Source organism: Gigantopelta aegis, chromosome 12, assembly GCF_016097555.1.
Source record: "Gigantopelta aegis isolate Gae_Host chromosome 12, Gae_host_genome, whole genome shotgun sequence".
NCBI lineage: Eukaryota > Metazoa > Mollusca > Gastropoda > Neomphalida > Peltospiridae > Gigantopelta > Gigantopelta aegis.
In genome coordinates this window covers 25,448,433-25,471,959 of record NC_054710.1, presented here as the reverse complement: position 1 = coordinate 25,471,959, position 23,527 = coordinate 25,448,433, and positions in this window count along the sequence as shown.

Sequence of the window (23,527 nt, the reverse complement as noted above, 5' to 3'; positions counted from 1 at the left end):
CTGTAGACCGATGGCCTAACCACGACGCCACCGAGGCCGGTGTGTAGGTAACACGACCCAAACATATGAATGCTCCCAAACATACTACATTAGGTAATAGTAATGGAGAATTATTGACCATGTATTATTATATATAAAATGTTTGATTTATATTTTATATTTTGTTTCCCACCCTTAATGGCATATAACCCCCCCCCCCCCCCACACACACACACACCAAATAAGGGGTTGTCACGTGACAATATAAATAACCCACCTTTTTTCCATCTCAGTTTCAATTCAATTCAGTTTCTTTATTCCGTTGTTAGGGTTGATCACCATGTTGCAGGAAGAGTAGCGCACACATTTGCGTATACACATGAAATATGTAGATCAATCATAGTATCTGTACATACTAACCAAATGACTTAAATTAACAATAGGGGCGGGATATAGCCCAGTGGTAAAGCGCTCGCGTAATGCATGGTCAGTCTGGGATCAATCCCCGCAGGTGGGCCCATTGGGCTATTTCTCATTACAGCCAGTGCACCACGACTGGTACATCAAAGGCTGTGCTATGTGTTATCCTATCTGGAGGATGGTGCATATAAAATATCATCTAGCTACTAATGGAAAAATGTAGCGGGTTTCCTTTCTATGTGTCAAAATGACCATATGTTTGACATCCAATAGCCGATGATTAATAAATCAATGTGCTCTAGTGGTGTCGTTAAACAAAACACACTTTAAATTAACTATTACATAATACTTCTCGAATTCTAAGTGTTGTAGAAATGAATGTACTTAAATTCCACTTCTGTGTATGACATTCTGTATTTAATACAATTATCATATTTACTCTACTGGGATGACACCTGTATTTTGGAGACAGATGTTTTACCCTTAAATCACTATATAATGGACATATAGACAAAAAATTAAATTCATCTTCCAGTACATAATCACAATAGTGGCTCAGTAGTTATTTTTATTTATAATCCTTGGTAGACTGGGGTTGCGAACAGATTTGTAAACTTGCCCGTGGGACTATGTCTTTACGATTTGGAATCATGGAATTTACCATTGGTCTGTCATGTTGTGTAAACCTGAATTACATTTTCAAATTGTAGGGAGAGTTCTTGATATAGGCATTTTGCCTGTTGGCCAATCCCCCAACAGCATTATAATTGGGGATAAATAGTGCCTAAACCATAGTTACTGTCTTACTTCGACACCTGCAGCCATTGTAGTTGATGTATTACAAGGACAGGTCAAAGCAATGTTAAGCAAAAATGGTTATAAACACAATTTATGAACTTTGACCATGAATAGAAATAATTGAGCAATACATTGACAGGAAATAGTGTTCAGATTTGAGATCAGCGATGAATTACGAAATTGGTGTAATTTGTCAAACTTATACTGATCGGTGACATTGTATTGTCGTCAACTATAAAACGTCTTTCTTTTTTTTTCTTTTCTTTTTTCAGTTACATCATAAGGCATTTTATTTGCACTAGTTGTTGTTAATTTAAATACATCTCTAAAGTACCGTCGTTAGAACAAATGCTGGACCAGAAAATAATATTAGCAATGTTAGCATCGTGGTTCTGAGATGCAAGTATTGCATCTTTCAAATATTAAATAGGTGCTGAAAAGGAAGCCAGTCGATGAGATACAACATATTGTCAGATTCCTTGTGTAATTTTTTTAAAAAGAAAAAACCCTCAAAACAAATACAACAACATTACCATGATATAGACTGTACAAGTTCATTAGTAGTTGTTTTAAATGATCATAAACTAAAATGTGTTTTACAAATCATGTCAAACAATTCGTAAATTTTCCTTTGTCATATTATTTTGTTTTTCCAAATATTAATACGTGTCAAACCACATTTACACTCCTCACGGATTTCTGAATCAATTGGTTATATATATATATATATATATATATATATATATATATATATATTAAAAAAGAATTTAAAGAAATAATGATCCTTTTACATGTTTCAATGTTATCTCTTCAGAAAGGATCTGCTAAATAACTGCTAAATATGACGACATACATATTATGACGTTACTGTAGTAGAAGGGGATTGATTTAATGACGTCATTGTTGCTTTTATCTAACGAAGAGCATTAAGAAGTGGACAAAACTTTCTAATAAAATACATTTCCTTTGTCTTTCTTTTCATTTCATCATTGGTATCTATGTGATAAAATGGGAAAATGGTGAATTTAATATCTTTTTGTGCCGCACATGTATTTAAATGTGAACTCAAGGGTATGCATCTTGTTTCAGGTTGTTTTATTTGCTGTTTGTGTACGCGTACTCTGGCTCTCAGCTGATTGGTATGACCAATGTATTGTTCTTTGCAACCTTGGCATGTAATTACATAAATAACATTGTTAACGGAACAATCCATATCCCTGGACATATTTGTGTGTGTGTGTGTGTGTGTGTGTGTGTGTGTGTGCGTGTGTGTGTGTGTGTGTGTGTGTGTGTGATCTAGTGGTGTCGTTAAAATCGTGTTTTGTATAACATGAAGTACATTAGGTAACTAGGGTTATGAATACATTTTGTGAAATGTTACAGCTGTTATGCCCTGTGCAATACCTTAACCTATCTCAATTTGAACAGCACTTGTTGAAGGTTCAGACGCCAGTGTAAGCCCGTGAAAGCGGATACTAAGTTTAATTAATTAATCTGCAAACCCACAACCCATTTGTGTTTGGTTATAACAGAGAGAAGCAAAAGCATGCTATGTTTAAACAGGGAAGTACCGTCTAAAAGTAACTAGAGCTTTCCTCGATAACAATCACTTCTGAGACGAACGTCCGTTGTTTGGAATAAAAAAAGAAAAAAAGAAAAAGCACCACATGTTTAGGGTACTACAAAACCCTGGATTACCAGAACCACTTCTGGTGTACAAAAATAAATATCCTATGTAACAAAACTTTAAGTTCTTCTAATTTAAATAGGCTATATCACTTTAAACACTATGCTGATTCATTTTTATTTTTATTGTTTTCAGTCACCACCCTTTGTAGCACCAATTCCTGGAACAGTCGGTCCTGGTTGGATATTCGAGTTCTTAGGCACGCCTCCTGAGTCCAGGTAGTTATACACACATACAAGACTCCTTTTAGATTGCGTTCGTATTGCAATGTGTACAGTTAATTATACATACATACAAAACTCCTTTTAGATTTGGTTTATATTACAATTTGTGCAGGTAACTATACATAGATACAAAACTCATTTTAGATTGTGTTCCTATTACAAATCGTACAGGTAAACGTATGTGAAATAATGTTTATATTTCAATGAGTACATGTGTTTATATAGAACATGCTAAATGAACTCTTATAAGATGTTTATATTTCAGTCAATAGAGGTAATTCTACAGAAAATTCTAAATTATCTCCTATATTTATATTTCAACGATTACAGGTAATTCTACAGAACATACTAAATTATCTCCTATATTTATATTTCAACGATTACAGGTAATTCTACAGAATATACTGAATTATCTCCTATATTTATATTTCAACGATTACAGGTAATTCTACAGAACATACTGAATTATCTCCTATATTTATATTTCAACGATTACAGGTAATTCTACAGAACATACTAAATTATCTCCTATATTTATATTTCAATGATTCCAGGTAATTGTACAGAAAATACTAAATTAAATCATACAATATAATATAATATCGATATTTCAAATAATAGAGGTAATTATATAGAAAAAATACGAAATTAAATCATATATTATAATATCTATATTACAAAGAATAGAGGTAATTATAAAGATACATATACTAAATTAAATCATAGAATATAATATATATATTACAAAGAATAGAGGTAATTATATAGAAAATACGAAATTAACTACTGTAAATGAGAAGCTCGTTTAGTATTTTATTTATTACAAACCAACTACGAATTTTTTCTACGAAATGGGCCAGCAACTCATCTACATCACACGCAAATTTAAACATGTCACAATGAGCAACGGTACGTCAGCAAAGTGCAGTTTAGATTTTGGCACGAAGCTTGCAATAATTGTCAGTTGAAACTCATAATACTAACTGAATTGTTGATCGGACTGTGACAGTCCGCCCGTGCCAATATTAAACTACGTGTAGTAATATAATGAGCAATTGGTATAACATGAGTAATATCTTACACTGGTGTGTAATACTATCAAAATTACAACGAATAAGAGGCGAAAATTTCACAACACAACGACAAACAGGTTTTATATTCACAAGCAACACAATTTAGTTAGTTTAAAATGCGCATACTTCATAAATCAGTTTCTAAGGTTTTTCCATTGACCTGGATTACATAATGATGTCCCAGTTGATATAATGATGTCATTTGTTTTTTTTGTTTTTTAGGTTTTTAGTATAAAATTGTTTTCCTACGTTGCACGATTGTATACAAGTTGTAACAGCTGTATATCGTTAAACTCACAACATAAGGACGTCTTAAGTTGATAGTCCTGTGACATAAAAATAAAGTTTTAAAAAGTTTGGTTTGTTTTACGACTGGAGCACAGTGATTAATTCATCATCGGATATTGAATGTGAAACATTTGGTAATTCTAACCGGCCTCGGTGATGTCGTTATTAAGCCATTAGTCATAAGGTTGGTAGGTACTGGGTTCGCAGTCCAATACCGACTTCTACCCGGAGCAAGTTTTAACGAATCAATGCGTAGGTGTTAGACCACTACAAACTCTTCTCTTTCACCAAATATTAACAACTAACCCACTGCCCTAGACAGACAGCCCATCAAAATAAGCTGGAATGAATGAATGAAGGCCAATTCTGGCTGGTAGTCATCAGGGGAAACCCGCTACATTTGTTTTTTGATCCAGCAAGGAATGTTTTATATGCACTTTTCCACAAACAGGAAAATACTTACCACCGACTTTGATTAATTCAACTGCACTGGTTGAAACGAGAAAAACCAATCAGTTGAATGGATCCACCTCAGGAGAACACTCAACAGACTGAACTAAACCCGTTCCGTGCAATAAATATGTTTTAGTTGAAAAGGACGTTTAAATTGATTTTGAACCTTGTTAAGATGTTTAAGAAACGGATTAGTTAGATGTCTTTGAACTCGGTTAGACCGGCCTCGGTGGCGCAGTGTTTAGGTCATCGGTCTCCAGACTAGTAGGTACTGGGTTCGGTTCCCAGTCGAGGCATGAAATTTCTAATCCAGATACCGATTCCAAACCCTGAGTGAGTGCTCCACAAGACTCAGTGGGTAGATGTAAACCACTTGCACCGACCAGTGATCCACAACTGGTTCAATAAAGGTCATGGTTTGTGCCATCCGTCCTGTGGCAAGCGCAAATAAAAGATCCCTTGCTGCCTATCGTAAAGGAATAGTATATGTGGCGACAGCGGGTTTCCTCTAAAAAGAAAAAAAAAAAGTGTCAGAATGACCATATGCTTGACGTCCAGTAGCCGATTATAAGATGAAAACTTAACGTGCTCCAGTGGCGTCGTTAAATAAAACAAACTTTACATTTGAACGCGGTTGTTTAATAACGTATCCAACCAACTGCCACTCGTTAGATTTGCTCGACCAGTATATCAAAGGTTGTGGTATGTGCTAACCTGTCTGGGATGGTACATATAACATATGCCTTGCTACTAATGAAAACAAAAATGTAGCTGGTTTTCTCTCTATGACAATGTCAGACTTTCCCACTGTTTCACACTCAATAGCGGATGAATCACAAATCAATGTGCTCTAGTCTAGTGGTGTCGTTAAATAAAACAAACTTTAACTTCCGTTAGATATGGGGCGAGACGCAGCCCAGTGGCAAAGTGATCGCCTGATGCGCGGTCGGGCTAGGCTCGTATAGTCATCTCTATGCTTCAGTTTGTTTCAGAATGAAAATCCGCTTGATGCATAAATCAGGTGACGTAGCCTTTGACTTTGATGTCATCTTCAACGTTGATGGCCATACCAATACAATAATACGGAGCACGTTTACTGAAGGTGTTTGGGGTCCCACAGATACCAACTATCCAGGTTTCCCATTTGCCATAGGGCAACCATTCAATTTGACAATTAAAGTGACAACTGCTGGAGTTGACGTAAGTAAGCTAAATGCTACCATGAAATTAATGTTTTAAATTGAGGTTAATTTACACTTGTATTTAAAGTACTAAATGTGGAAACAATTTTCATGTGTCAAAACAAAACATGAAACAACCCAACATTTTCCAGACACAACCACAACATATTTCCATAGAATCCTCTAAATCAGCAAATTGAAACATATGATAGGATAATATATATATATATATGATATCCTAGTAAAGAAAGGGGGCCTCTCAAACAGTCTAAGCATTCTTTCATTTCCTTATACTTATTCCCGTGCTTATATTTAGTTAAGGTTCAATCATGCTGTCCTGGGCACACACACCTCGGCTATCTTGACTGTCTGTCCAGGACAGAGGGTTCAGTATTTAATGAGATAACTATCGATCTCGTGGTATTACACCTGTCTACTGAGTCGTTAAAACGCCCTCTGGGTGGGAGCTGCTTCTGGGATGTCATTTATCAGGTTCCAGCCAGTGCACCACGGATGGTGTATCAAAGGCCATGGCATGTGCTATCATGTCTGTGGGATGGTGCATATAAAATATATCGTGCTACTAATGGAATAATGTAGCGGGTTTCCTCTAAGACTGTACGTCAAAATTGTCATATGTTTGAGATCCATTAGATGATGATTAATAAATGAATCTGCTGTTGTGGTGTTGTTAAACAAAACTCCATACAGTGTTTCTCCTCCCAGGCAGTACACCATGCCTAGTATATCACAGGCCGCGGTATGTGCTATCATGTCTGTGGAATGGTGCATATAAAAAATACTAATGAAAAAATATACCATGTTTCCTCTCTAAGACTAAATGTCAAAATTACCAAATGTTTGACATTGAATAGGTGATGCTTAATAAATCAATATGCTCTAGTGGTTTCGTTAAACAGAACACACTTTATTTTGTCCGATGGCTTTACCAATATAGGGCGGGATGCAGTTTGATGGTCGGTCGGTCTAGGATCGAACCCCATCGGTGGGCCCATTGAGATATTTCTCTTTCCAGCCAGTGCACCACGACTGTATATCAAAGGTTATGGTATTTGTGTTTTACTGTGCACGTGTGCACGCGCCTATGGTTAAGCGTATCTATCTCTCTCTCTCTCTCTCTCTCTCTCTCTCTCTCTCTCTCTCTCTCTCTCTCTCTCTCTCTCTCTCTCTCTCTCTCTCTCTCTCTTATTACAGTGGTGGTCATCGTTCAAAAGTAGGGGGGGGGGGGTCAGCATAGATCATTAAGGGTCAAGGTTACAAATGTGAAAAAAAAAAAAAAAAAAAATGTCTTCATTAATACTATATTCATAGTCATACATCGTATGTGGGATTACTTTGAAATTTGTGTGAGGGAGTCACGACAGATCATTAAAAGTCAAGGAATACAACTTTGAAAAAAATAGTACATTTTCATCTTTAGCAGACAGAAGACACTATAGAATCTCAGCCAGTTTATTTAGCTTGTTAATGTTTTTGAGGGGACAGCTGCCCCCTTCCCCCAGCCCCACCACCACCACCGCCACCGCTAGCTACGGCCCTGTTATGTAGGATATTGAAGGTACGTACTATATTGTTACGACACCGCTATATATTCACCAGGTGTGTAACAAGGCTTTTACTATATTTCCCTGTAGTAAGCTATTACTTTTCTTTCAGATATATTTGGATCAGAATTTCTGTATATACCGGGCACACTGGATCGCCGTCAATCTGGTTACCCACATCGACTTCATGGGAGGAGGGTTTTATCGATCTGTTAAATGTTTCACCTGATGCCATAAATAGAGATTATTAGGCAAGCTTGTGTTTCACACTAATTTTACAAAACAGTTATCAGGATTATAGTATTAGAGGGAGGGTAACAGATGCATCCTGACACGAGTTTCGTAAAATCAGAACCACTCACACGCCAATGTAATATTTTATTTAGTATCCATATTATCAGTTATTGTATTTACGAATAGCAAGAGCCCTCCCAAAATGTCCCAGTCACATCTAGAAGGAGATGACAAAATGACGTCATATTTCACATAATGTCATTACACTTGTTATTACAGTGTGACTTTATTTAACTCGTTTATGTTGAACCATGCGGATAATAATGCGCGTTATTGTGAACATGATTCAACATAACCGAGTTAATAAAAAACATACGGAGCACACGTGTAATAACAAGTAATCACGTAATAAACCAATGACGTGATTTTGGGAAGCGACGTCACAACAGTTTTAGTTCGGTGAATGTAAAACATTGTAATGGCTGATCAAAATGACGTGATTTCGTCGTTTCCTAGTTACATTTGAGACGTTTGCTCACTGGCATTGTCATTAATAATAATAATAATAATAATAATAATAATAATCTTAATAATAATAATAATATTAATAAATAATAATAATAATAGAAATAAAAAAGTTTGGATAATAAGTGAATTATTACACCCGTTTGTGAGTCATACTGATTTTACCACACACGTGTCACGACACCCTCGATTTGGCTCTGGCAATACAAGAATCCTGACATTAATTTCGTATAATAATCTCTGTATACCACACTTTATAGCTGCGTTCACACTTAATGTTTAAACTAGTTTAACTTAACTGGCATAACTAAACCAGTTTAAAATGTGAATGTGAACTCGATCGGTTTGCTATACTGGTATAGCTGAACCACTTCTGTATGCGGTTTACTTAAGTTGGTATAACTAAAACAATTTACATGTAAGTAAGTGAGATTCATGGTCTAGTGGATAAGCTGCTAGACAATCTAGCTGACGAAGCGGTTCAAATCCCGTCAAAGCTGGCTTACACATCCATTCGTCGTTCTCATATATCACCCTCTGTCTATCATTCTCATTATCTTAATATAAAAAAAAAACCTGTCCAATTTCTACCACAATTTCAATCTGCTTCCACCCTCTCTGTCAGTTTCCTCCGACTCTGTCTTCTGAGCTGTCCACACCATCACCTACCTGTCTCAACGTCCTCCACGGGTACAGTCTTCTCTGTGTATTGCCATGCACCCACCTGGCATCCTCGTCCTCTGCCGCTAATAAAGCTGGTCTGACCAACGACACTATCTAACGACGGCCGGTAGTAGGGGAGCATAGTAGATGGTAAGAAGTGCCTCTTAACAATGCCAGAATTAACTATTGAACACTTCCCGAAGTGGTCAGAATGATCGGTCTTGCATGCCACTTGACATGAATATTCACTCGTGAACATAAAGCATATCATGCAAATTTATGACAAGTTTAATAAACGCTGGAAAAAGTCGTACTTTTATACTGTTTTTTTTTTTTTTAAAGAAAAGAAACAAAAAGCTTATTTGGACATGTATCAGTATCATATGTTACTGCACCATCAGGGAATGGCTGAAATGCACAACAAATACTTTCAATAATAAGGAAATGGCGTTCATCGATATTAATCAATATGTTGATTTCAAATCCTATAAAGAATTAAAACACAACCTCTGCAATCAATTTATATAACAGTAGAGTTTGGATATTATAAACTTTTCAAGGGCCCAATTGTATTCATTATTTAAAAAATAAATTGTACTTTAATCTATTTAGCGAGATTATGGTAACAAAATAAAAACAGGTAGATTGTTTAATGTTCATAAAGAAAATATGATATGTAAACATTGTAACACTGATATTTGAGATGGACACCATTTTTTATTCAAATGTAAAAATCAAAATATTGAAAATGGTAGAACGAACATTGTACACACACACACACACACACACACACACACACACACACACACACACACACAAACACTCTATACATATACATATACATATATATACATATATAGTTCTATATATATGTATATATATATATGTATGTATATATATATATATATATATATATATATATATATATATATATATATAGATATATATATATATATATATATACAGTGGATTCTGTCTAAACCGGAGTATGTGTAATCCGGATCTCTGCGTAAACCGGTCCATTTCTAAAGTCCCGTCCAGCTACCGTTTATCTCTTAGATATAAATTTCTGCCTAATCCGTACTCTGTCTACTCCGGACTCCGGATCAAAAATTAAGAACGAAAGAACCGTTCATGCATTAATTACCTCTGTCTACACCGGATTGGGATTTGACTGAACGACAGGCTGCTTAATTAGTTGGACAATGATCGTCAATTGCCAAGTAATCAGGACGCCAAATACAAAATGTAATCGCACACGTGTGAAGTTTACTCTTATTGCGGTAGGTCGTTAGATCAATCGGATTAATATTAGTGTGTGTGTTGATACCTAACTGATTACACACTTATGAATTCGGCGAGTTATACTTGTCAACCTAACCAATGTATAAATAGGTGCGAATCGCTCGTATATTTTGTGTTATCTTATTTCATTTATAATGGCGGAACGACCCCAAAAACGGCAACGTATCGAACTTTCGTTTGAAACTAAAGTCAAATTAATACAAGAATTTGATTCAAATCCGTAGTCAAAACATGGGATCAAATGTGATTGTCGATTATTCAAGAACCATAACTCTGGGTGAAACTCTGTCTAAACCGGTCCTCTATGTCAACCGGACTATTTCGACGGTACGAAGTGAGTCCGGTTTAGACAGAGTCCACTGTATATATATATATATATATATATATATATATATATATATATATATATATATATATATATATATATATATATATATATATAAATAAAAATGATAAAAGAAAACAATATATATGTATGTATGTATGTATATATATATATGTATATATATATATATTGTATGTATATATATATATATATATATATATATATATATATATATATATATATATATCGTTAAAAAGTGTATGTTTTTCTCTACATGACAGGCTTGTTTCGTGAGAGAGTTGAATTGCTCTCACTCATCAGATGTAGATTTAATTATATATATGCGTGTGTATATGTATGTATGTATGTAGTGAAACTCCTCGAAACCGGACGTTCTCAAGACCGAGTAAAAAATCTGGTTTTAAGATATAATCAATTTAGAGAGATTCTCTTCTGTACAGATATATAAAAAGGGGGTCATGACAAATGTTCTGTTTTGAGGGAATTTCGGTTTACAGAGGGTCCGGTGTTTGATAAGTTTCACACACACACATACACACACGCACGCATGCACGCACACACACACACTCGCGAACGTGTATGTGTGTATGTATATATATCTTAACTAATCTTAGCATGTTTGAAATCAAATGTATGCTGTTTTTGTGTGTAATGTACCATTATTAGTTTTTAAATCAAGTCTTGTGAACTTGTGTATTGTTGTTTCTCCGTACCTTGTGGGTATTTTGATTACGTACCCGGTATTCATTGTTAAGTGCAGATATTCTATGTTGATGTGTGTTCTTGTCATATAAGTTAACTATGTATTTCCATGAGTTCTTTAAAAAAAAATATTCTGGATTGACATATGCCATTTCATATTTCGCTCAACAAACTGCAGTTACTTTATTAATGACGTGTCCAATGCACAGAAATTAGGGATAATAACCAAATAAATCTAAACAAAATCTTTAAAAAAAAGTACTTTGAATTAATTAAGCTGCCTTTACAGATTGGCCTCTGGTTGTATACCTAACAGAATAAAGCAGCTTTTTGAACAAAAATAATACATAAAAACCAGACCGATTTTATGAAGGGTAAATATAATGGAGAACATATTATATTCATATTTGACATACAAAAGTACAAAATATCCCCGGTTTATTAATACTAGTCGATTTTGAGAAAGCTTTTGATTCTGTGTCGTGGTCGTTTATCGACAAAACTTTGGACATATTTAATTTTTAAAATATCGATAAATAATTGGATTGAAACATTGTACCATAATCCAAAGCCAAATGTGTTGCACAAGAGATTTTTGTCCGAATATTTCCAATTGAAAAGAGACTGTATGCAAGCCGATCACGTGTAGCTATATGTATTTATTATCTATTATTTATTACATATTTATTATTATTTCAGCTATTTTCATTTCGTACCGGCTGTTCATTATTAACTGTAAATATTCTGCGTTGATGCGTGTTCTTGGCATTTAGTTATCTAAGTATTTGCATTGTTATCTTGTTACATAGTGTAATGTGTTGTAATGTGTTGTTAAAATGTTACATTTTCTAGCTAAAGACATATATATTTTTGAAACAGTCCGAGGTGGACCGAATTACCCTGGTATAATCTCGATAGTAGTCGGAATTATACGGGAATGTGTAGTCGGAATTTACCGTAATGGCAGGCCAACCAACTTTCCGGAATGTTTCCGAAAAATCAGGAATTTTCATCAATTACTCGGAATTCCGGAATTGATGCCAAATATCCGGAATTTCAATGGGGTCGGATTCATCCTGATCGACACTAGCGAATAAAATGAGAATATATATAACAAACAGGCACCGACTGACTAGAGTGGACCACTATTGGTTAGAATGTGCATGTCGACGTTTTGAGAAAAAACAGTGTCAATGTTTTGGAGTGCGAATACCTTCTACAAGTGTGGTTTCTTGTATGATAGTTGGGCATGTTCGTGTCTACGTTCGTTTTTTTCATTTTTTTTCATTGGATGGTACTGCAGTGGTGGCGTATTCATCACCTACGATTGTACTGCGTCAAACTTAATTTTATTACCTAACATATATTTGTTCGTACGTACCAAATTATTGCGATACGAAATCCAGTTTTGGCTAGGTACATATATTATGACGATCAGAAACGCATCGAATATATAGATATTGATATTTAAAACAAGGAACTATATTAATATGTAAATGTTAGAAATAGAAATAGTGTATTAGTCTCAGAAATTTTACAATGCAGCAAACTCAGGAATGTCCCTTTAATAGTGAAACATATGTCGTCGTGTTTAAAACCAGGGTTGCCAGTTTAAGGAGTATGGCTTTCTGTTTTGCTTTTTTTCAATTTTATCTTGTCAGTTGAACTGAGGGCTTTCTTTAAACTTTGTTTTGTTTAAAGGGACATTCCTGAGTTTGTTGCAATTCTTAAGATGTTATCGACTAATAAAATGTCTCTACGATTAAACGTACATGTTAAATATATTATATTGTTTAGAATATTAGTGGCTGTATATTAAACGTGTTTCAGATCGTTCTAATAGTTGTACTAGGTTAATATTCACTTTGTTTCCTAAAATATATTGTTTTGTACGTACGAAATGATTTGAAGACAAAATCCAGTTTTAGCTTCTTACAAATATTAAGACGACCATAAACGCATTAATTATATAGACAATGACATTCTAAAAAAGAAAATATATTTCATAATAATGTAAGTAGAAATATTTTATTAGTCGGAAACATCTTACATTACAGCAAACTCAGGAATGCCCCATTAATGACACTAGAGCACATTGATTTATTAAGCATCGGCTATTTGGCAATTTTGACAGAGTAACAGAGAGGAAACTCGCTACATTTTTCTATTAGTAGCAAGGGATATTTTATATGCACCATTCCACAGACAGGAGAGCACATACCACGGCCTTTGAAATACTTCTCATGGTGCACTGGCTGGAACCAGAAATAAACCAATGGGCCCACCGACGGGGATCGATCTAAAGATTCATTGGCGTTACGTTTTGCAAATCTTACCGTTCAGAAAAAAAGTTTGATGGCGCAGTAACAGCCGGCTGGAAGGTAGACATATTATTTGCCACGCCTCTCGATGTTCCCAGGTAATCATCTATTAACTAATACCTTTTCATTTATTTTTTAAATTGTATTATTATTGTTGTTGTTGTTGTTGTTGTTGTTATAATTATTATTAATAATAATTATTACTATAATGAAACATTGTTTATTTTTTAATTGTATTATTATTATAATTATTATTATTAATTTTCTTCTTATTATTAAGTATTTTCTTATTATTATAAATAAATGTTATAAAAATCATAGAATGAAATATGTTTCTTCTTTTAAATGTTATTATTTTTGTCGTTCTTGTTACTAAAATTAAATTTATTATTACTATTAAAATTATTATTATTATTATTGCTATTGTTGTTGTTAATATTAAAATTAAAATTATTATTTTATTTTATGCAGATAATGGAATATTTAGGAATATTTAGCTACAGTCAAAAGTATATTAATGCAACGCATATGGCGGTGACTTGGAAGTATATTAATGCAACGCATATGGCGGTGACGTGGAAGTATATTAATGCAACGCACATGGCGGTGACGTGGAAGTATATTAATGCAACGCACATGGCGGTGACGTGGAAGTATATTAATGCTACGCACATGGCAGTGACGTGGAAGTATATTAATGCAACGCATATGGCGGTGACGTGGAAGGGGCAGGAGTTAGCTATGGGTCCTTGTTGGAGGTCCTTATCCCCATTAATTATTATTATTATTATTATCATCTTCATCAATCAGGAGTGGGGGTTGGCAGATGAATTATTGGAACGACGGAGAATGCAACGTGCAAGGAACTAGGCGCCCAGGGGTATGTCTCCTCTCATCGACCCCCCCCCCCCCCCCCCCCCCCGGATTTTTTTGAATTTATAGGCTTTGAAATATCACTTTGCAGCCACATCTGAGCGGTTACATATTTAATAAGTAGTAAAACTACCCCCACCCTCGCTACGGCCCTGTTATTTCTGCTCCATTGTACCCCTGTAAATGTATTTGTAATTGTGGGGGCGTGACGTAGCCCAGTGGTAAAGCGCCCGTTCGAGGCGCGGTCGGTCTGGGATCGATCCCCGTTGGTGGACCCATTGGGCTGTTTCTCGTTCCAGCCAGTGCACCACGACTGATATATCAAAAGCCGTGGTATGTACTATCCTGTTTGTGGGATGGTGCATATAAAAGATCCCTTGTTGCTAATCGAAAATAGTAGTCCATGAAGTGGGAACAGTGGGTTTCCTCTTAATGTCTGTGTGGTCCTTAGCCATATGTCTGATGCCATATAACCGTGTTGAGTGCGTCGTTAAATAAAACATTTCCTTCTTGTAATTGTGTTTTAGAATGACGATCGAGTTATTATACCTGGACATTTATCGCACCATCTTATTCGATGCTCGTTTCGACTACGAGAATGGTTGGGGGCCGGGATAATACTATGAACCGTATTTCCCATTCGCCATAGGACGACCGTTTAATCTCACAATGGTGATGTTGGCATCTGGAATTGAAGTAGGTCGAAGTATTACATCACTTGTCTTATATATATACATATATATATATATAATATATATATATATATATATATATATATATATATATATATATATGTGTGTATATATATATATATATATATATATATATATATATATATATATATATATATATATATATATATATATATATATATATATATATATTTGTAGATCGCCAGATGAATCTTATTTGATAATAAAAACTTACCGCTATATATCTGCCATTACCATTTTCCGTATTTGTACTTATATATCCGTCTTTCCAAGCCTGTGTGTGTGGGGGGGGGGGGGGGGGGGGGGGGGGGCACACAACGGCACAGCCCCCACTCGAGGGCGATAATTGTACGTATTTTCTTTCTACTTTATATATAAATAAGGGTACACATATGGCATGTGATCCCCACCCGCCCCCGCTCCCGTCCTCGCCCCCGCCCCTACCTATCGTTCCCGCGAGCCTGATTGCTGACTTTGTCTATGTGTCTTTCTGATTGTCAGAATCTGTCTGTCTTTCTCCGTACCTACCTTATAACTTTTCCATTCAGTATGTCTGTCTATCTATCTCACTAACACGTGTGATGTTGTTTTCGCCTGCAAGTCAACCAGAGAATGGAAAGGGGTATACGATACTTATGGGAAGGGTAGCGTGTGATATATATATATTATTATAGTTATTGTCTAATGAAATTGTTAAAAGTGCCGTTTGTCGTGTCGCGCACTTTAGACAAAAACTAAATTACGCAACTGTTGTTATTAGTGATCGTTTGGATGCACAATCTGATTAGCTCTACTGGTCTACTGGTCGGCAGCTGAACTGTCGGCAGCGGCTACGTCTGCATCTCCGCCACCAGCCCGACCTGACAAGCCTGCCGAGCCGACCAAGCCTGCTCAGCCAGCGAAGCCGGACGAGTCACTAACGTGTGAAACTGCACGTCCGGCGTCTTCCGTTCCTGCTCCTCTGCGTTCGTCTACGTCGAGGCCCTCACTCCCGAGGGACTCCGTTGAGACGAACAAGGCTGGAGTTGTTGCGAAACAGAAGGTCGGTACTCCTTCGAGTGACCAGCCAGCTAAGGCACGGCCTTCCACGTCTAGCCGCGGCAGGGACTTCGCCACCTGGAGATTGCAGGCCAGCAAGTACTTGGTCGGTGATACAACCACCGTGGCCTCACTGTCGGGCGGTATTCAAGAGGGATACTTCAAACGCTTCCCCGACTGCATTGAGGTGGCGATCCACGACACGGACCAGAGTGATGGAACTGTCTGCCTTGCGGTGACGTCGCCAGACGGTGGTCCCTACAGACAAGGGATGCTCTTTAGAGACATGTACAACATCGCCGTCCACAGGGTGTTGAAGACCATCGCTGGCGCCCACTACGTCGAATTAGCTAAAACCCTGCTAGGTCACAGGTGGAGGAAGCTTGTACCACAGTTCCACGGCAGAGGGTTCATCACGTCACCTTAGGTGCCTACAAATCGACCTTAACGAGGCCACTCACGTGGACACATAGATCGGATTTAGACCTTCATTCAAAGTTTTATGTCAAAATTACTCTCTCTTTTTTTAATATTAATAAATAGTCTGACCCTCTCTTCTTTCTCTTATTTATTTTTGGACTGTCCTTCTAAAATGCCCCAAATTATATAAATATTCGGCCAAACAGTCAAATTTTATTTTTTGACACGTTGACAAGTCGAAAAGATAAATCGGTTGATACAATATTTAAAATCAGTATAAGGTACACCAACCCTGGCACAAGGCAAATCCAAAGCAGACTTGGCAGCAGAATCTGCCTTTTCATTACCCCTGATATCAACATGGCTGGGCACCCGACAAAATACAACATCTTTATTGGCAATAGATAAAAATAATGAATGAATTAATTAATGAATGTTTAACGACACTCCAGCACGAAAAATAAATCGGCTATTGGGTGTCAAACTATGGTAAATGCAAGACAAATTTGTTGATCAACATGAATATAAAAATTCAAAAATCAAATAAAAATACAATGTAAAGAACTGCAAAAATACAAATATCACAGGTATATAAAATTAAAATTTACAATAAAAGTCCGTATCACGTAAAAACTGCAATAAAAGTTCAGGATGAAATCGAAATGATTCCATCACATTTTTTGTCCAAATAAATATTTTCGAGTTGCTGACAAATACTTACACTCCACCAAAATGTGGCGCACCGTCAGTGTACACTGACCGTGCTCACACTGAGGTGGAGGATATTTCTTCAAAATAAATGAATGGGTCAAGTATGACCGATGCGGGCACGACACAAAACTACCTCATCCTCCATGCACTGTCTATAGGAGGACTGCCACTCTCCCAAGACTGGCTTGATAGAATGAAGCTTGTTCGCAACCATACAGTCCCAGTCATGTTGCCAAGTCGAAAAGATAAATGTGTTGATATTATTTTTAAAATCAATATAAGGTACACCAACCCTGGCATGAGGCAAATCCAAAGCAGACTTGGCAGCTGAATCTGCCTTTACATTACCCCTAATACCAACATGGCTGGGCACCCAAGAAAATACAATAACTGTATTGGCAATAGATAAAAAGACACACTTTCGTATCACCATCCCAAAAAAGGGATGGTCCAGCTTCATATTACGTAAAGCTTGGAGACACAAAAGTGAGTCAGTAAAGATAATAAATTTGGATGCACTAGAATCCTTGATTTCGTCTAAGGCTTTAATGACTGCCCAAACTGAAAATCGATGCTGAATCAGGCAGTCTCATGGAAAACCTGTAGCACAGGCCACACAATTCCCATCCAGTGATCCATCTGCATACACAGGAACGCAATCACGGTACCTGTCTTGAATTTCCATGAAAAACTGTTTATAAACAACATCATCTGTACGATCTTTCTTCAGATGCGCAAGATCAAACACAAGTTTAGGTGGTGTAATACACTATGGTGGTAAAATAAAATATGAAGGAGTTTCCAAAGTGTCTGTTAACTCAATGTTGGGAAGCGATGAAAATCGCTTAATGCGAAGACCAAATGTACGAATAGCATTTTGTCTCGCATTAAACAGCTGCATATATTTTTTTGTCAAACACCACATCATGTGTAGGATGTGTTGGTAATGAGTTAATCTTGGTGGCATACTACAAAGAAAGCTTGGCACATCTAGCACCCAAACAAGGTTCGTGTGCATCAAGCTCTCTGCAGGAGATGTTCTAAATGCCCCAAGACAAAACCTGATTGTGTATAGGATCTAGCATTTGCAAGTAAGACTTGCGTGCCGACCCATACACAATGCATCCATAATCTAGTTTTGACCTCACTAGAGATCTATACAGACGTAGCATAACCTTGCGGTCTGCTCCCCATTCCATATTACCAATAACTTTTAAAATAGAGCTTTTAAGCCCTTCTTTTTAACATATTTAAGATGTGGCACAAAAGATAGTTTCCTGTCAATATAACTCCCAGAAATTTAGTCTCGTCCGCAACTGGAATTGGATTTTTGTCCAAAAACAACTGTGGATCTAAGTGTAGACCTCGTTTCTGGCAGATATGCATACAAACCGTTTTTGACTTTGAGAATAGAAAGCCATTGTCAGTTGCCCATTGATGAAGTTTATTCAAGCAAAGCTGCAACTTACGTTCAATGATACTGATATTGGACGATCTACAGCAAATCTGAAAATCATCGAGATATAACGAGCAATCCACACCAGATGTTAAACACTGGGTGATGCTGTTAATTTTCACAGAAAACAGAGTTACAGACATGATACTACCCTGAGGCACACCCATCTCCTGTGGGTGAATGTCAGACAAAGTCGACCCCACCCTAACGTTAAAAGATTAATTTTTTTTAAATTGCGAAATAAAAACAGGAAGTCGGCCTCATAGGCCCATGCCATGGAGGTCGTTTAAAATGCCATACTTCCACGTGGTATCTCCAATTAAAAAAAACATTGAAACCAAGTGCTGATTGTGAATGAAAGCTTCCCTACAAACTATTTCAAATCTATCAAGATGATCAACTGTGCTACGTCTAGATCTGAACCCACATTGCACGCTAGTGAGCCATTTATGAGATTCAAGATACCAGACAAGTCTACGATTGATCATGCGTTCCATGGTTTTAAAAATGCAACTTGTCAAAGCGATAGGGCGATAACTAGTAGGATGTGTTGGATCCTTACCAGGCTTGGGAATAGGTATGATAATTGCTTTCCTCCAATCAGAAGAAAAGTATCCAGAAATCCAGATGTTATTAAAAGTATTCAACGGAACCATGAAAGATGATTCAGGCAAATGCTTCAATAACTGATAATGAATTTCATCCAGTCCTACTGAAATATCATGGGCTCTACGAAGAGCATCCTGCCAGTTCTGACAGATGTAAAAGCATCTGTACTGAAAGCAGAAGATGAATTATGAGAAAAGTTGTCTGCCAATACATTGACAATATCACGATGAGACGTGACATCCGTATCATTGACAGACAAATGATGAACTGTATTACTGGATTACGGATCCTATTCCAGACTGATTTCACTGATGTTTGCGAATTCAACTTGGAGACAAAAGTTCTCCAAGATGTTTTCTTACTCTCTCTAATCTCTCTGCGAGCCTTAGCCCTGGCAATACGAAACGCATCCAGGTTGTCTGCTGTAGGTTTACGTTTGAACCACTCAAGCAACCTGTTTCGCTCCTTGGGTGCATCGTTGCACGTATCATTAAACCATGGTCTTAGGAATAGTTTCATCTGCAATGTCCTTCAAGATGGAAGAGAATAAAGACATGGGACATCGGCACCAGTAATGACAAATTGTTGCAGACGAGTGCTGCATAAATGCTGAAACTGACCCCAATTTACCTTCGCCAACTTCCACTTTGAACCCTTTCAAGCGATGGAGGTCCATCATTCTCCAAAATAATGGGAAAGTGGTCACTACCACAAAGGTCTGAACCAACTTTCCAGGAGAAATCAAGAAAAAGAAGGACAACAAAGGGTTAAATCTATAGCAGTGAAAGAACCATTTGCAGAATGAAAATATGTATGACTTTTATCATTAAATAAAAGTAAGTCATTTTTGAGAATTAAGTCTTCCAATTGGTTACCTCTAATATTGATATCCTCACATCCCCACAAAGTGTGGTGACTATTAAAATCTCCCATAATAATAAAGGGGAAAGGGAGCTGAATAATAGGATCTTGAAGATCCCTTGGCTTAAAATTAAAATGGTTACGATGAGGTAAATAAACTGAACATAGAGTTATAGTTTTATGAGCTGTGACTTTTACAGCCACAGCTTGTAAATTTGTATTTAGTGATACTATACTCTGAGGAATGTTTTCATTAACAAGAATGGAAACACCCCCAGGATGTTAAATCCTCTCATTCCTGAAGAAACACTGCAAGAGGATTATGTTTTTGAATTAAAAGTCTTAATTCATCAAAATTGGGCCTAAGCCCACGACATTTCCATTGTAGGAATTTATTTGCCATTGGTTGGAAATACAGGGAGTATATTTGGTTTGGGAGGTGGTCTATTTGATTGTGAATAATCAAGTGATGAAATTTCCATCTCATCACCTAAACAATCTAATGCTTGATATTGGTTGCTAATGGGGACTGACCGCTGTTCAAACTTTTTTAATCGTCCGGAACAGTGATCCTTCTGGTGCACTTTGGTGTCCGTGCTTGTTACAGGTCTACTGGAGTCAGACTGCCCAGCAGCAGACCCTTTTGACGGATTCATAGAATTCGGAGACACCTGAGATGCTTTACTCACTTGTTTTTGCACAACCTTTGCTGCTTATTTTTGAGCCTTCTGGATATCAGAGACCGTTTCAAAGTGATTAGTATCATTTGGCCAGGTCAAATCTGTCTGAACCGAGACAGTTGCTTCGAGACTCTAGCTGCTGCAGCATAGGATTTCCCAGCTACAACAAGTGTTGCAGTCTCAACTAACTTCCTGGCCTCGGTAAAAGACAGATGTTTTTCTTCTTTAATCTGCTGCACCTGTTTTTCTATTTTCCATTTTGGACATCCACGAGAGTATGCAAAATGCTTACCCTTGCAGTTGGTACAAACCATGGCATCCTGGCATGTCCTGCTTGCATGATCAAACTGACCACATGTCAGTCTTCCACAGCATGCATTTTGTCCATGTCCATATCTTTGGCACTTAAAGCACCGCAAAGGATTTTGAATAAAAGGTGAAACAGATATTTTCAAGTAGCCAGCCTTAATAGAGTCTAGAAGGACAGGCGTATTAAATGTCAGAATTAAAGTATTCGTCAGAACTAAATCATCATTTAGACGAACCTTTATCCGCTTGACTGAAGATCGGCTTGCGAAGAGAGATTTTCTCAAATCTCATCTTCGCTGACACCTTCCAAATCTCTTGTTCTAATGACACCCTTCGATGAATTCAGGGATGAATGTGCACTTACCTTGATTTTAATATTGCACAACATATTTCATTTCAAAAGGCATTTTGAATGACTCTCTGCAGAGCATTCCACCAGCAATGAACCATTTCGAAGCCTTTTAACGTTTTTCGGTTCACTGGCCAAGCCTTCGAGACCCTTTTGTACAGCAAAAGGTGATACTTTTTTCAAGGCTCCATCATCTGATGATTCAATAACAAGGAACCTTGGCCAAGCTAGAGAAGAAACCACTTTTGATTTCTTCAAAGTCGATATAGTCGTGGACTCTTCATCAGATGAAGAAGAGTCCGAAACTTCGGTGTGGACCCTTTTCGGGGTCCCATCTGAAATTACAGTGTTTTTTTAATGATCCATAATTCAGGTCATGTGATTGATCAGCCATGCCCCCACCCACCACGGAGTCCAACAAGGGAACACAGGGCTGCGGATAACCACCAGACAATCATCCCCGGGATACATGGTTGACCTACATGGGCAATAAACACACAATGAATTACCCAATTGACCCTAGCCACCGCCCCTAGAGCAACAAATACAAATGGTGAATCAAACAGTGTTTGTTCTTGACTATATAAACAAAACAAAGATAGTTTGCTCTCGAGCTTGGCGCGACTATCCGATTGATCAGGTCGGCCCTTCCTGACCTCCCGTCTACATGAACTCCGGGCCAAAGTGGTGTATTGTCAATGGCAATATACTCTGTGGCAGATATTAACCATAACTGAACCACCAGGATCCCATCATCCACTTCACGGGTCGCACCTCATGGCAAACAAGGCAACTTCATACGAGGAGTTGTGCATTTATTGGCCATTCTATAAAAGAATGTTCACCCCTGCACCACGATGTTAATGCACACGCAGGGGTAAATGAGAAGAAACAAGCTACCATCACATAGCCTACTCTTAGTGGATAGAAACGAGGGATTTTATATTATTTATTTTCACAGATACTAACTTAGACATCACACCCTTTGATGTACCACATTTAGGACACTGGTTGACACATGATGTAAACTCCGATTGGTCCATCCTGATTGGCGTATCATGTACCTCACTGGTACGCTTGGTTTAATATGGAAAATATCAACTAAGTCCATGTTAATCGGTATTTGTCGAGGCTCTGAGGTTGATGTTTTGCATATTAAAAAATGTTTGGTAGGGAATTCAAATTATCCTATAAGACTTACATAATAATTTAATATGATATTTAGTAAATGACTGTACTGAAATCTCCATCAGTAATTTGATATCACGATTAGCATATAAATGTAGTTTGACGTCAAATATTTCAACTACATTTGATAAAAACGTTACGTTCAGGTATATATGTATTATCCAAAATATCAATGATTAGTCGTTATTAATTAAATGTGTACTTGTTTTCGTAAAACAAGTTGGGGGTTAGTCGAGTTAGATGTAGTGAAGTCATTTATGTTTGTTAGTGTGGTGGTTCACCCATGACAGGTAGAACATGGGGTCACTCGTCCGGGATTGACGAATCTGCGAGGAAAGAAAGAAAGAAAGAAATGTTTTATTTAACGACGCACTCAACACATTTTATTTACGGTTATATGGCGACACACATATGGTTAAGGACCACACAGATTTTGAGAGGAAACCCGCTGTCGCCACATAGGCTACTATTTTACGACAGGCAGCAAGGGATCTTTTATTTGCGCTTCCCACAGGCAGGATAGCACAAACCATGGCCTTTGTTGAACCAGTTATGG